This window comes from Hylobates moloch, unplaced genomic scaffold, assembly GCF_009828535.3.
Source record: "Hylobates moloch isolate HMO894 unplaced genomic scaffold, HMol_V3 SCAFFOLD_16, whole genome shotgun sequence".
Taxonomy (NCBI): domain Eukaryota; kingdom Metazoa; phylum Chordata; class Mammalia; order Primates; family Hylobatidae; genus Hylobates; species Hylobates moloch.
In genome coordinates this window covers 35,504,336-35,517,862 of record NW_026652291.1, presented here as the reverse complement: position 1 = coordinate 35,517,862, position 13,527 = coordinate 35,504,336, and the positions used below count along the sequence as shown (strand labels likewise).

The following is a 13,527-nucleotide window of genomic DNA, read 5'->3' as shown; positions in this document are numbered from 1 at the left end:
GTGTGTGCCTTGCTTAGAGCAGGTGCTCACTCATATTGTTGGATGAATCGATATGTCAGTTGTAATGGGGGGTTCCTGATGGGGAGCCGTGAGAATGAGGGGTATGGAATTTAAAGGCTCAGTGTGCAGTGGGAAGGCAGAGGAGACTGGATTTGATCATTCCTTCCTATATTTTAAATGACAGTTCTCACCTTATCACAAATATAATGTATGGACATTTAGAAAAAATAAAAATTATAGATAATTAGAGATCTTTGAATGGAAAATGATACAATGGAGAGAATGTTTGATGATTTTTTTTCCCCCAGGAACCGTTGAACCTTGGGAAAACCATGTAGCAGAGCGGGGACCACAAACATGGTAACTGCAAATCCGAGGAAAAGTGGTAGGATTTGGAAGAGGTGGGGTGGGAGCGCTTCTGAGCCTGGAAGAGCAAGTGTCTGGAGGCACTGTGGGTGGTGGTCCAGGCATGGGGGTGAGGTGAGACTCTGAGGGGGTGAGGAGATCCCACACTCTCTGCATATGCAAGCTGAAACCAAAGAGGGCCATAAAAAGAATAGGATTGAAGAGTGGAGGAGGTGCATGGGCTGCAGGCATTAGTTTGAGCATCACCAAAGCACAAGAAGTCACTGAGGCTGTGACAGTAATAGAGCCTCCAGGTAAAGGGATTGCATGTTGGTGAAGATGGGCAAGGCCAGGAGCTGGTGACACTCCAGTGAAAGGATAAAGAGCGGGAGGCAGTCAGAAAGGAATGAGGTGTGAAGGAAGGCAGCAGGCTTAATAACACCCCCACTAAAGATGTCCACAACTTAATCTCTGAAATTTGTGAATATGCTACCTTACATGGCCAAAGGGACTCTTTGTGTGTGATTAGATTAATAATCTTGTAATGGGAGATTATCCTGGGTTATCTGATGTGCCAATGTAATCATAAGGGGCCTTATAAGAGAGAGGCAAGAGCATCAGAGTCACAGAGAGATTGGACGATGCTATGTTGCTGGCTTTGAAGACGGAGGATGAGGCTGCAAGCCAAGGAATGCAGGAGGTCTCCAGAGAAAAGGCAAGAAAATAGACTTTCCTAGAGCCTATGGAAGTAATGCAGCCCTGCCAATACCTTGATTTTAGCCCACTCAGACAGATTTAGACCTTCTGACTTCCATAACTCTCATATAATAAATGTGTGTTGTTTTAAGCCACTAGGTTTGGGGTAATTTGTTATAGCAGCAATAGGAAACTAACACATGGATGGAACTGACCAGGCACAGTGACCAGGCACAGTGTGGGGGATTCACCAGGTTACTGAGATGTGTTAGTACAGTTTGGGGTATAGAGACTGTATCAGTCAGAGTTCTCCAGAGCTAGAGACCCAGGAGAGCCACTGGTGTAGTTTCAGTCATCTTCAGGCCAACAGGTTTGAGACCCAGGCAAAGCCAATGTTTCATTTCAAATCCAAAAGCTGAGGTCCCAGTTCTAATGCCCTGAGGCAGAAAGGAATCTCTTTATTCTGGGGAGGGTGAGCCTTTATGGTCTATTCAAGTCTTCAACAGATTGGATGAAGCCCACTCACATCAGGGAGGGCAAGCCGCTTTACTCGGTCTACCAATTTAAATGTTAATTGCATCCAAAAACACCTTCATAGAAACACTCAGAACAACCTTTGACCAAATATTGGGGCATGCCATGGCTTAATCCAGTTGACACATAAAATTAACTCTTCCACGCTTGAGGCTGTGATGCACAAGCCCTCGCCTGCTGGACATGGACGTAAGACTCCAGATGAGGCCTCCCTCTTCTTTCCCACTATGCACCCAGGGATCCCTTGGTGCTTGTGACCTTCACATGGGGAGGAGTCATATTTGACTCTTATGCTTCTCCATGGCTGACAGTGATCAACCGGCCAGGGTGGCCAGGACCAACGCTGGTAAGAGGGTAACCCTAGTGCTCTCATGGGTCAAGTCCCTAGAATGCTGGCCTGTGAGCAGGAAGGTCAGGTGCTGTTGGCCATGGATGGCAAGGCATCAGAGTGCTGTTTGTGGGTGAAGTAGGCAGCTAGTGGACAAGGCAGTGGCTTCCTCTCTGTAGCAGCCAGAGGGAAGGGACATACCAGCTGAGCTGGTGAAGGAGTCCTCTAAGGTGGAAGGCAGGGCCTGGGTGCTGGTGAGTCTAATCTTGCTGCTGCTGTGTGTATGGAAACACCTCCATGGAAGGCGCCCACTTCCCCAGCCATGCACAATGTGGTGGGGCTGACCCTTAGAACTGAGTTCCGGTATTCCAGCTCTTCAAGCTCTGGTTCCATCATGCAGCCAATCCCAGGGTTCAAGCAGCTCCAGGAGGACTGCAAGTCAGAATGTCCCCAGCTCGGCCACTGCACAGGCCCAGAACCAGGGTCCTTCTTCCTCTCCAGGGATAAAATTCTTCTAAAGGAGGCAGACAATTTTAAAAAGCTGCTTATTGTACAAAAAAGTTGTTATGCCCTTCTCCCAGGACACGAAGGCCTGCTTACTGACCCTTCACTTACAAATTGATGGATTTTTCCAAAACAAAGAAGACCTGCCTTGAGGGTTCTTTTTTTCTTCTGTCTATACCCTAAGGTAGCTGGAAAATTATGTTGCCAAAGATTAAAAACACAAGTTTAAACGGTGATAGGGCATTCTACTGTAACCCATGATTGATTTCATTTAGTACTCTCCGCAACTTCGGGAAGTCTTTATTATCTCCCTTTGGTAGAAGTGGCAATTGATGTCAGAGGCCTGGATTGGAATTCAAGTCTCCCATCTGCAAGCCCAGGGTTATTTCAGTGCCTTGGGCAGTTTCTTAAATAAGATCAAACTGTCCATCTCCCCATCACCAAGTCCATTCCAACTTTTGTTTTCGAATGGGTAAAGGATTTCTGATGGTTTTTGGCAGCTCCTCATTCCAGTGACCTCTAAAAACATGAAAAGCATTCTTTCTTCTAAATTGCCATCTACCCTACTTGCTGTTTTGCTTGCATCTGCCTACTTTGCTCTGCTCTGAGTTGATGGTGTCTATGGTGAGGTCTCCTGATAAACAAGGATAGCCCTACCAATGATGTTTGAAGCTGTGGCTGCTTTATCATGATGTGGGCTTTCACTGTGTGTCTTGGTTTAGGTTCTTCCAATAGCAAATTCTGAGACAAGCAATTCTGGTGCAGGTAGTTTATTTGGAGGTGACCCAAGGAAGTAGAGTAAGGGAGTGGGGAAGTGTAATAGGGAAGGGAGAAAAGCCAATGAGTGGTTCATTAATGAGAGGGCTACCTCTGTGGGTGACTGGGGCTCAATCCTGATGGGAACCCACTGAGAGACTGTGTGAGACACACCTTAGAAGTGCCTTGCGGAGGAGCGAGGAAGCTGGGGAATTTATCCGTGAATTCTGGTTCTCCAGTAGTTGAGGTCGTTTCTGAGGTTATCACCTTTGAGGCACTTCTGGCCTGCCCATGCATATGGTCAGCATGCACCAGTGGCCAGATGAAGCTGTCAGGCAGAAGGAGGGAGGTATGTGAGGTTAGAAGTCACTAGAGAACTCTTGGTCTGAGGGATCTGAGTCTCCTTCAGGTCATGCCAGTGCTATCATTTCTCCCAAATCCTTAGACTAATTATGTTAATACCATTACGATCCCTTGGACCCAATTTTAGTTAATTTTTAAAAGCATTTCTCACAATATTTTTTGACTTTTTTCTTTCTTAGATATCTTTCAAAAAGTATGACTATAAAATTTACTCATTTTTTAAAAGAGAAGAAAACTCATTCTAACTTGTAATTGTGATATTGGACCCTTTCATAAATGTAAGATACATTATGAGATTTTAGTGATATTATTCTTTCCTGTATCTTGAAACATGTAATTGAAACCACCTTTGAAAAATTATGACAGTAAGAGAAATCTGGCATGGTTGACTCTATCTTGCTTCTGACATCAAAGCTGTCCTTCGTCATCTCTGGGCATAGGCCAAGCTAACTTTGGGAGGAATTTAGTTTATAGTTTAAAATTAAAGCAAGGATGATGATGGTCCTTCCCAAAACTAAACCACCCTTGGAAAACTAATGAAAGGCCACAAGGTTAGGATTATGAGAGGTGCCTGAATTCTGCTAAAATGTAAGCATAGTTAAATGATAACCAGCCGTTGTGCTGGAGGTCAGAAGATTTGTAACTTCTCCAGTTGCTTCTATAGATAACATGACTATTGTAGAACCTAAGATCAGCCTTTTGATGTTTTTGCAGGCTTTTGCATTCTGGCAACTGATGGACCCCACTGGGACTCATGACCAATGACTCAGCTGGTCCTGTGGACCCCCATCAAGAGGCAGACTCAGCAAATTAGGACCATTTTCCACACCCCTATGATGGCATCCCCAACCAATCAGCAGCACCCATTTCCTAGTCCCCTGCCCACCAAACTATCCTTGAAAACCCTAGCCTCCAAGTCTCTGGGGAGACTCATTTGGGTAATAACTCTATCCCCTGCGTGGCTGGCCTCATGTCAATTACACTGTTTCTTTACTACAATACCATGGTCTCAGTGAACTGGTTTTGTTTGTGGAGTGGGCAGGAAGAACCCATGGGTGATTACGTAGTTAGTTTGTCATCTTAGGAATCATTTCATCATTACTTATCAATTAATCCCAAAATGCTAAAAAAAGACTAAAATAAGAACACTGAAGAATGATAGCATCATCTAGAAAGATGATGCAATGTAGTGTAATAAATCATCAGAATCTCATCATCCTTCAGTTTTCTTGCTTCATTGCTTAAAATGTTACATTATCTTTAGAAACATATAAGACTGGGGATACTTTGTTGTCTGCTTTTAGTTTTTATTAAGAAGTTCAGAAATACGGATTTTTCACTTTCTGCCTGTTACGACAGAGAGGAAAAGTGATAGGGAAGAGGTTACATAATTATTAGATAAACAGAAGATGAATTCAAAGAGACAGTAGAGTCCAGACAAATGCTGGCAAAATTGATTATGTGAGACATAACCTAGCCTATGAGTCTTCAGATGACAGTAGCCTAGAAGATTTTTCTCAAACTTGAGAGTTAATGAATTTAAAAAATACATACTTCTTTCAAAAGTTTCAGAGGGTACATGTGCATGTTTGTTACAAAGGTGTATTGCATGATGCTGCGGTTTGGAGTACAATTGAACCTGTCACCAGGTAGTGAGCATAATTCCCAATTGGTTGTTTTTCAACCCTTGGCTACCTCCCAACCTCCCCACTTTTGTATTTCCCAGTGTCTATTGTTCCCATCTTTATGTCCATGTGTACCCAAGGTTTAGCTCCCCCTTATAAATAAATGAGAACATGGAGTATTTGCTTTTCTGTTTCTGCGTTAGTTTGCTTAGGATAATGGCCTCTAGCTGCATCTATGTTGCTGCGAAGGATATGATTTCATTTGTTTTTATGTCTGAATAGTATTCCATGGTGTATATGTGCCATATTTTCTTTAGCCAATCCACCAGTGATGGGCACCTGAGCTGATTCTATGGTTTTGCTATTGTGAATAGTGCTGCGATGAACATATGGGTACATGTGTCTTTTTGGTAGAAGGATTTATTTTCCTTTGGGTATATACCCTGTAGTGGGATTGCCGGGTTGAATGGTAGTTCTATTTTGTAGTTCTTTGAGAAATCTCTAAACTGCCTTCCACAGTGGCTGAATGAATTTACGTTCTCATCAACAGTGTATAAGCATTCCCTTTTCTCCATAGCCCTGCTAATATCTGTTATTTTTTGACTTTTTAATAAAAGCCAAGGAACGTATTTTTAAAGACAAAAAGGAAATATGGTATTTTCATCCAGTTTGTCACTCAACATGATGAACTTAATTACACAATATTTTAGGAAAAATCCTGGGTCTTCCAATTTTGCTAAAAAGATATATGGTAATACTCTAATTTTTAAGTTTTTTTTGTGGAAAATTTACTTGAAATGGACAAATGCTGTAGGCAGGTGTGTACATAAGAAGGAAATAGTGTAGAAAGGAAACTATTAATTGAATTGAAGATTCAAAATTGTGTTTGTAGACCTAAGAAAGAAAAAAATGAAAATGTTTTGCAATCATTAGGGAAAGAAGATGAGCATTCTCTCTTCAACAAAGTTATGAGCCACTAAAGCTTTCAAAAGTATTGTGTGTTGATTATTCAATTACAAACAGAAGAACCGTAAGGAATAAGTTAGAACCAATTAGAGATACATTTGAAATCTGGAATCAGTAGTTATAAGATGAATATGTTTCAGGTTTATGACACTGGATGAATGAATGATTTTAGTCAAAGTTTGCTTTCTATTTCAGGTATGCTATATTCTTTATTATTATTATTTTATTTTATTTTTTGTAGAGATGGGGGTCTCACTATGTTCCCCAGTCTAGTCTTGAACTCCTGGCCTCAAGTGATCCTCCTGCCTCAGCCTCCTAAAGTGCTGGGATTACAAGTGTGAGCTGCCACCATGCCCAGCCTCAGGTATACTATCTTCAAAAGTAGGAAAATGAATAAAATTTGTGTTTATTATATTTAAATTCTTATTAACATTTCTAACAAAGCTGGCTTTCATTGTCTGTGGTAGTCAGCCTCCAAGATGGCCCTACATGATCCTAGCCTCCTGCTACTCACACCTTGCGCAGTCTCCTTCTACATTGTACCAAGGTTTGTCAGTGTGACCAACAGAATATGGCAGAAGTAATGTGCCATGGTTTGAATGTTTGCCTCCTTCAAGGCTCATGTTAAAATTTAACCACCGTGAAACAGTATGAAGAGTTGGGACATTTAAGAAGTGATTAGGCCATTAGGATTCCCCCTTCGTGGGTGGGATTGGTGTAGTTATGAAAGAGTGAGTTTGTCTCCCTTTAACCTTGCCCGTCCTACTTCCACTATGGGATGACATATCCAGAAGGCTCCCACTAGTTGCTGGCCCATTGATCCTGGACTTCACAGCCTCTAGAGCTGTAAGCCAATAAATTTCTGCTCATTATACATGACCCAATCTCAGGTATTCTGTCACAGCAGCAAGAATGGGCTAAGACATGATGGTACATCACTCTTGAGATTAGGTTATAAAAGACAGGTGGGCTTTCTCTTTCACCACTCCCTCTGGGCAGGAAGTGAGCTATCCTGTTGTGAGACTCATGTGGAGAGGAATGGAGGTAGCCATCCAACAGCTGGTGAGGAACCAACGCCTGCTAATGACCATGTGAGTGAGCTTGGAAGAGGATCCTCCAGCCCTAGATGACTGTAATACTGGCTGACAGCTTGAGTGCAACCAGGACTGGCAACATAATTTTAAACTGTGACCCAGTGCAAAATGAAAATGGGGGCTCCTTTTTCAAAAATTACTAAAAAAATCAAGACAGCAACAGCAGAGTATTAAGCCAAGTATGGTGCCTTTTGTGCTTGTACCGTTTGCCTGCCCATGAAGCTGGCCCTGACTGCAATCTCATGAGAGACTGCAAGCCAGAACCACCAAACTAAGCCACTCCAAGATTCCTGCCACAGATACCGTGAGATGAGAAATGTTTGCTGTTTTAAGCTGCTAAGTTTTGGGAGTAATTTGTTATGTAGTAATAGGTAACTAATATACTATCCCTTTATTACTACTTCTATAAGTTATTTGTAAAAGGATTTTAAAATACCCATATGGTGAGATGAATTTTAAAGCTATTCTCAGTAAGAAACTTTCTACTCACACAGATCACCAGGGGCGTATGTGATTTATCTAAAAGAAAAAAAATGCCAAGAAAGATGGAATTTTACTTCCCATTTTCTCCTGGGTCCTATTTAATAAATGGATTTTCAGCTTGTTCTTGGATATTGTGACTATAGACAGAACCTCGTTTCCAAGTGGTGAAATCAATTTACCTCCTAATCTTTTACAAGGCCCTAATTCTTCTCTTTATATATAGTTTCCTATGAGCAACCATGAAAATGAAAAGAGAACAGCTATATAAAGAAAGTCATTTTGAAGAGAAAGAGACTATGAAACCTCAAAGCACCCTCTCTTTGTATTGTGAAAGTTGTCAGATTCAAAATGGAATTGCGAATGTTAAGAAAACCCTGACAAATAAAGCCAAGGAAGGCCACGAGGAGTGGGTTTTTATATTTGTATGTCTGATCATAAAAGCTATAATAAAAGACCATAAAAAGCATGACCTTGTATAAAGGCCACATTTTTGTGAGGACATCTGTCCAGTAACTGTCTGTTTAACCTTGAACTGGTGTTATCTTTGTTACTGATCTTTATAGTCAAAGATAATTATTTCAGAGCAATTATGTAATCAAAATTTAAAAAATACTCAGATGGTAAATGGTTATAACTATTTTTCCTAAGCTACTAAGGGTTAAAGGGGTAAGAGTGATTTAGTTAGTCACAGACGTAGTTTCATATGCTCTCCTACCTCAGTGCCTTTGCATATGCTGTTTGCTGTGCCTAGTATACTCTTCGCCTCATGCTTTATCCAGCTTAAATCAGACAGCCTTCAGGTCTTGACTTAAACATCACTTTGGCAGGGCACAGTGCTCATGCCTGTAATCCCAGCACTTTGGGAGGCCAAGCAGGGAGGATTGCTTGAGCCCAGGAGTTCGAGACAAGCCTGGGCAACATAGGGAGATCCTATCTTTACAAAATAAAAAGCTAGCCAAGTGTGGTGGCGGACACCTGTGGTCCCAACTACTTGGTGGGCTGATGTGGGAAGATTGCTTGAGTCCAGGAAGTTGAGGCTTCAGTGAGCCATGATTGCGCCACTGCAGTCGAGCCTGGGCAACAGAGTGAGATCCCTATTTCAAAAAACGCCCCCCAGGACATCATTTCCTGAGGAAAATTATTACTGACTCTCCAGACTGGGTTACATACCTTTTAAAATAAAGTCCCCAAACACCTGTGCCTCCTTGCAGTACTGTGGATACTTGTAATTAGTGAATTAATTGTTGATAATTAGTTGCTTAATATCTGTCTTCCCACTAGACTATAAGTTCCTTGATGTCATTTGCCTTTTGTCTTTGTTCACACTGCATACCTAGACTCTGGTGCGGTGCTTGGCACTCAGTAGGAATGCAGTAAAATTTGTTCCATTGACTGGTTTGCCTCTATGTCAATGGATTAGGACCACATGATGATGATTTATGATACAGTATTAAACCACAGGCCGAATGAAGTCGTTGCGGTAATGCTTTCTCTGAAGCATCTAAACATGGTTGTTCTGGTCCTGAATACAAGGGTAATGCCTCTTTCCAACTGGACTCTTGTATAAATAACACAGACTATTAAAGCAGGTGAATGGGGAAAATTCATACCCATGGATATTGAAGTTAGCCTTCAGCAATGAACAAAATAGCATGCACAAAAACAGTATGTGCTTCTGACTCTTAGGGGTGAGAGATTTAACCCATTTATGCTGGAGATTGCAATTTTTTGAACTGCAAAATCAGACCTTGGCGATGACCTTGAGAAGTAGGATATAAATAACCCCGACATGCTCAGCATTCCAATAATGGAACACTAGGCATAAGTGGGTTAAGAGGATGCCAAATTTTTGGATGTGAAATGCGAAATTTAAGAACTGCCCTTGGTAAATTTGACCTTTGTGGTTAAGCCTCAGTTCCTCATCTATCCAAAGGGACCAATAATAATGACCTCATAAGTTGGGTCTGAGGATATGAGATAAAGTAGTGAAAGTGCTTAGCAAAAGGTTAGCTTTTAGGACCCTCCACCCTCATAACAAGGTGGATTGGGGTTTGGTTCTTATTCTGCTCTTTGTTTCTGGCTATGTGAGTTATTTAACCTCCCATAGTCTCAGTGTCTTCATTAGAAATGGAGAAAATAATGCTTCCTACCTCGTAGAGTAAGTGCAAGAGTGTACACTAAGGTCTTCATTTTTGGCATTTGCTAAGCCCTCATAGTTACTACCACGATTATTATTAATTTTGAAACTAGGTTACAGAAAAACAACTCAGTGAAGAGAAAGATCCCTTTATAGGTGGAAGAGGGAGGGGAAATAAATAAAAACAGAAGAATATAGACAATTGCCAAAAATATTTTCACAAGATGTGCATTATTCCCAGTGACCATAACTGACCACTGGTCTCTTTAGGGGCTTATTTCTTGCCAGCCTGGCACCACATGGCTTGAGCTTCATTCCAGTATGTTCTCAGTTCCTCCCACTTGAACGTGCCTAAGGGAAATACCAGAAGGAAATTTTTGTGGCCACGAAGAGTCTGGGTGTCTGGCAGTAAGGCCAATGTCTTAGTCAGCTCAGGCTGCCTTAACATAGACTGGGTGGCTTGCAAACAATAGAAATGTATTTATTACAGTTCTGGAGGCTGGAAGTCCAAGATCAGGGTGCTGGCATGGTTGGGTTCTGGTGAGGCCAGGTGGCCAACTTCTCTTTGTATCTTCGCATGGCAGAGAGCAGAGAGAGAAAGCAAACTCTCTTGTGACTCTTATAAGGGCACTAATCTCATTCATGAGGGTTTCACCCTCATGACCTCACCTAATCCTTGTTTTTTTGACTGTATATCATCATCATCTAATCATAATTACCTCCCAAAGGACTCACATCCTAAGGCCATCACATGGAGCTGGTAGACTTTCAACATATGAATTTCAGGGAGACATATTCAGTCCATAAGGGCCATTAATATTTTTGAGTACCAGGGATCTGGGTCTGCAGAACTAGAGGTAAACCACAGCTTGGATGCTGTAGTCTTCTTTTGTTTGGCAACTCAAGGATGACTCATGAGGATGGCCTCTACTTCTAATTGTGTCCCAGAATTGTATCCTTTCTTAGTAACATAAACTTTGATTTTTAGCTGTACACATGTGGTCACCTCCAATTAGGATTACATTTTTTAAAGCCCTTTTTTGCTGAATGTGGTCATATGACCAAGTTCTAGCCAATGAGACAAAATGAAACGTGACTTCTGGGAGGTGTCCTTAAAAAGAGGAGCATGCTCTTCTTTCCTCGTTTTCCTTCCTGTTGGCTGGAAAATAGATATGATGACTGGGGCTTAAGCAATCATCTTGTACCACCAGGTAGAGCTGCTTATTATGACAGAGAAATAATAGAAGGAGCCTGGGTTGGAGGAAGCTGCCTAAAACTTTGAATGGAGTTTGTGTACCAAAGACAGAACTAAATTTCTAAATTGTTTGTCACTCGAATTATTTTTGTCATGTGTATTTAAAGCTTAAGGAGTGACTTTGGTAAGGTTAAATGTCTGCGGGTAAACTTCATTTGCACAGTGGGACTAATAATACTTACCTTAGCCTAATGCTAAGGTTACAGCAAGTTAGTCATAAATCTAAAAGCAGAACCCAGGAATCTTAATGTCTCAGGCTTCTAAGCTCACTAGTGTTTTTGACAAAAGTCTTGGACCTTAGATACAGTGTACCTCTTTCTGTTGGTAGCTGTTGTAACAAATGAAGCAAATATAAATCAGGATATATTTATATTATAGAAGCACTCTGCTCCAGAGCCTCATCCAGAATCTACCTCCATCATGAGACCTTCCTGCCCATTAGGCCTACAGTGGGTCATCTCACTCTGAGTTCCCACAACACACTGCAGGCTTTACTTTTTTTTTTTTTTTTGAGACGGAGTCTCACTCTGTCACCCAGGCTGGAGTGCAGTGGCGCAAACTTGGCTCACTGCCACCTCTGCCTCCCGGGTTCACGCCATTCTCCTGCCTCAGCCTCCCCAGTAGCTGGGACTACAGGTGCCCGCCACCACGCCCGGCTAATTTTTTGTATTTTTAGTAGCGATGGGGTTTCACCGTGTTTGCCAGGATGGTCTCCATCTCCTGACCTTGTGATCCACCCGCCTCGGCCTCCCAAAGTGCTGGGATTACAGGCATGAACCACCGCGCCCAGCCATCTTTACTCTTAAATATGGTCCCCAGGTATCTCTCTGGTCTGTGTCTTAAATTAGATGGTAACCTCTCAGAGGGCTGGGTGTGCATCCAAAGATCCCTCATAATAACGAACATTGTGCAAGGCATAGAAGGAGATGCATCAAAGGGCTTATTAAAAATGAATGAAAAGATTCTATTCTGAATATCAAATGAGGAAAGAATCCTCTGGATTTTATAGAAACACAGATATATATATATATTTCTTTTTTTCTAGATAGAGTCTCGCTCTGTTGCCCAGACTGGAGGACAGTGGTACGATCTTGACTCACTGCAACCTCCGTCTCCCAAGCAATTCTCCTGCCTTAGCCTCCTGAGTAGCTGGGATTACAGGCGCACACCACTGCACCCAGCTAATTTTTCTATTTTTAGTGGAGATGAGGTTTTGCCATGTTGGCCAGTCTGGTCTCAAACTCCTGGCCTCAAGTGATCTGCCCACATCAGACTCTCAAAGTGCTGGGATTACAGGGGTGAGCCACCACGCCTGACCAGAAACACAGATATATTTGAAACTGGCATTTCTAGTTAGTACTAAACATTTGAGGTCTTCAGACCTCAATCTGTGATACAAAGTATTAATTTTCATCTACTGAAATATCCCATTGCAAATACAAGTCCCGCAAGACAAGGAGTATGACGGAAACTGGACAAACCAGATGCCAAGATAGTTAGATTTATTTTTGGACCGAGTCTGGCCTCCAGGGAAAGAAGAAACTTGTCAATTTTACTTTTTTTGCTTGGATCAGAAGATTAAGCCTGGCAGAGAGATACTGTTTGGGACTAGTGGTTCTCTGGAATTCCTAACCTTCTCTGGGCTTGGGAGGAGTTGGGAGAAGAAAATGCATCATCTGAATGATGGCCATGGTTACAACAGGCCTCGTATGCCAACCAGAGGGAAAGAAAATACTTGCTGAGCAAAGTAACTGGAAAGCGGTTGCTCATAGTTTGAACTAAGCTACATGATTGAAATCCAGAATAATGTAGATTTTTGGACCAGTGAACACTTGGAAATAAGCTTTCTGGCTGGAAAGCAGCATTTGGTGTTAGGGATGGAAAGGGCTATTGCAATGCTTTTTCCCTGGGCACTTTGTGCTGCCAGATACTCAGGGCCAGCTGAAGCATATTTACTTATTCCAGCAGATTTCTCAATAGTTCCAGCAACAGGAAGGAGTTGACCAGCTTGATAGGTGCATGTAGCCAGGTGGTACAGTCAGGAAAAGCCTGTCACGCTGCTGAGCCCGATGGTAACAGTTCCATCCTGTTGAGCCCCTGGAGGGTGAACACTTAGGTGGACACATGGATATTGATGTCAGTGCTGCACAGGGCACAGTACTGGACAAGTGTCACAAGTCCAGCTGGGCAAACTCCAGGATGCCAGATCACAAGGGCTGTTTCCAGGAAGGGCTGACCCCTGATGTTTGCATCCTTTTCCTCTGAAGCTCAGTGGAGCTCACCAGTCTCAGTTCACCTTGTAGGCCACTGAAGAAATTCCCAATTAGCACATAGGAACGTCCAACCCTATGGGATTTGAGACTGGAGATTGCAGCCATCACATGACGGAAGCAGAATTAGACTCCAAAAACCTTGCCTTGAGTCTTGGCTCTGTCATTTGC

At 42.3% G+C, this 13,527-nt stretch overlaps 1 long non-coding RNA gene across 1 annotated transcript; it reads left to right on the top strand.

The window, feature by feature from the left end:
* Nucleotides 1-3,858: 3,858 nt before the first annotated feature.
* On the top strand, nucleotides 3,859-8,153 carry LOC131381579 (uncharacterized). The gene is made up of 3 exons (XR_009210413.1): nucleotides 3,859-4,464; nucleotides 6,359-6,481; nucleotides 7,117-8,153. It is a non-coding gene; the product is annotated as an uncharacterized LOC131381579 (long non-coding RNA).
* Nucleotides 8,154-13,527: the final 5,374 nt, after the last annotated feature.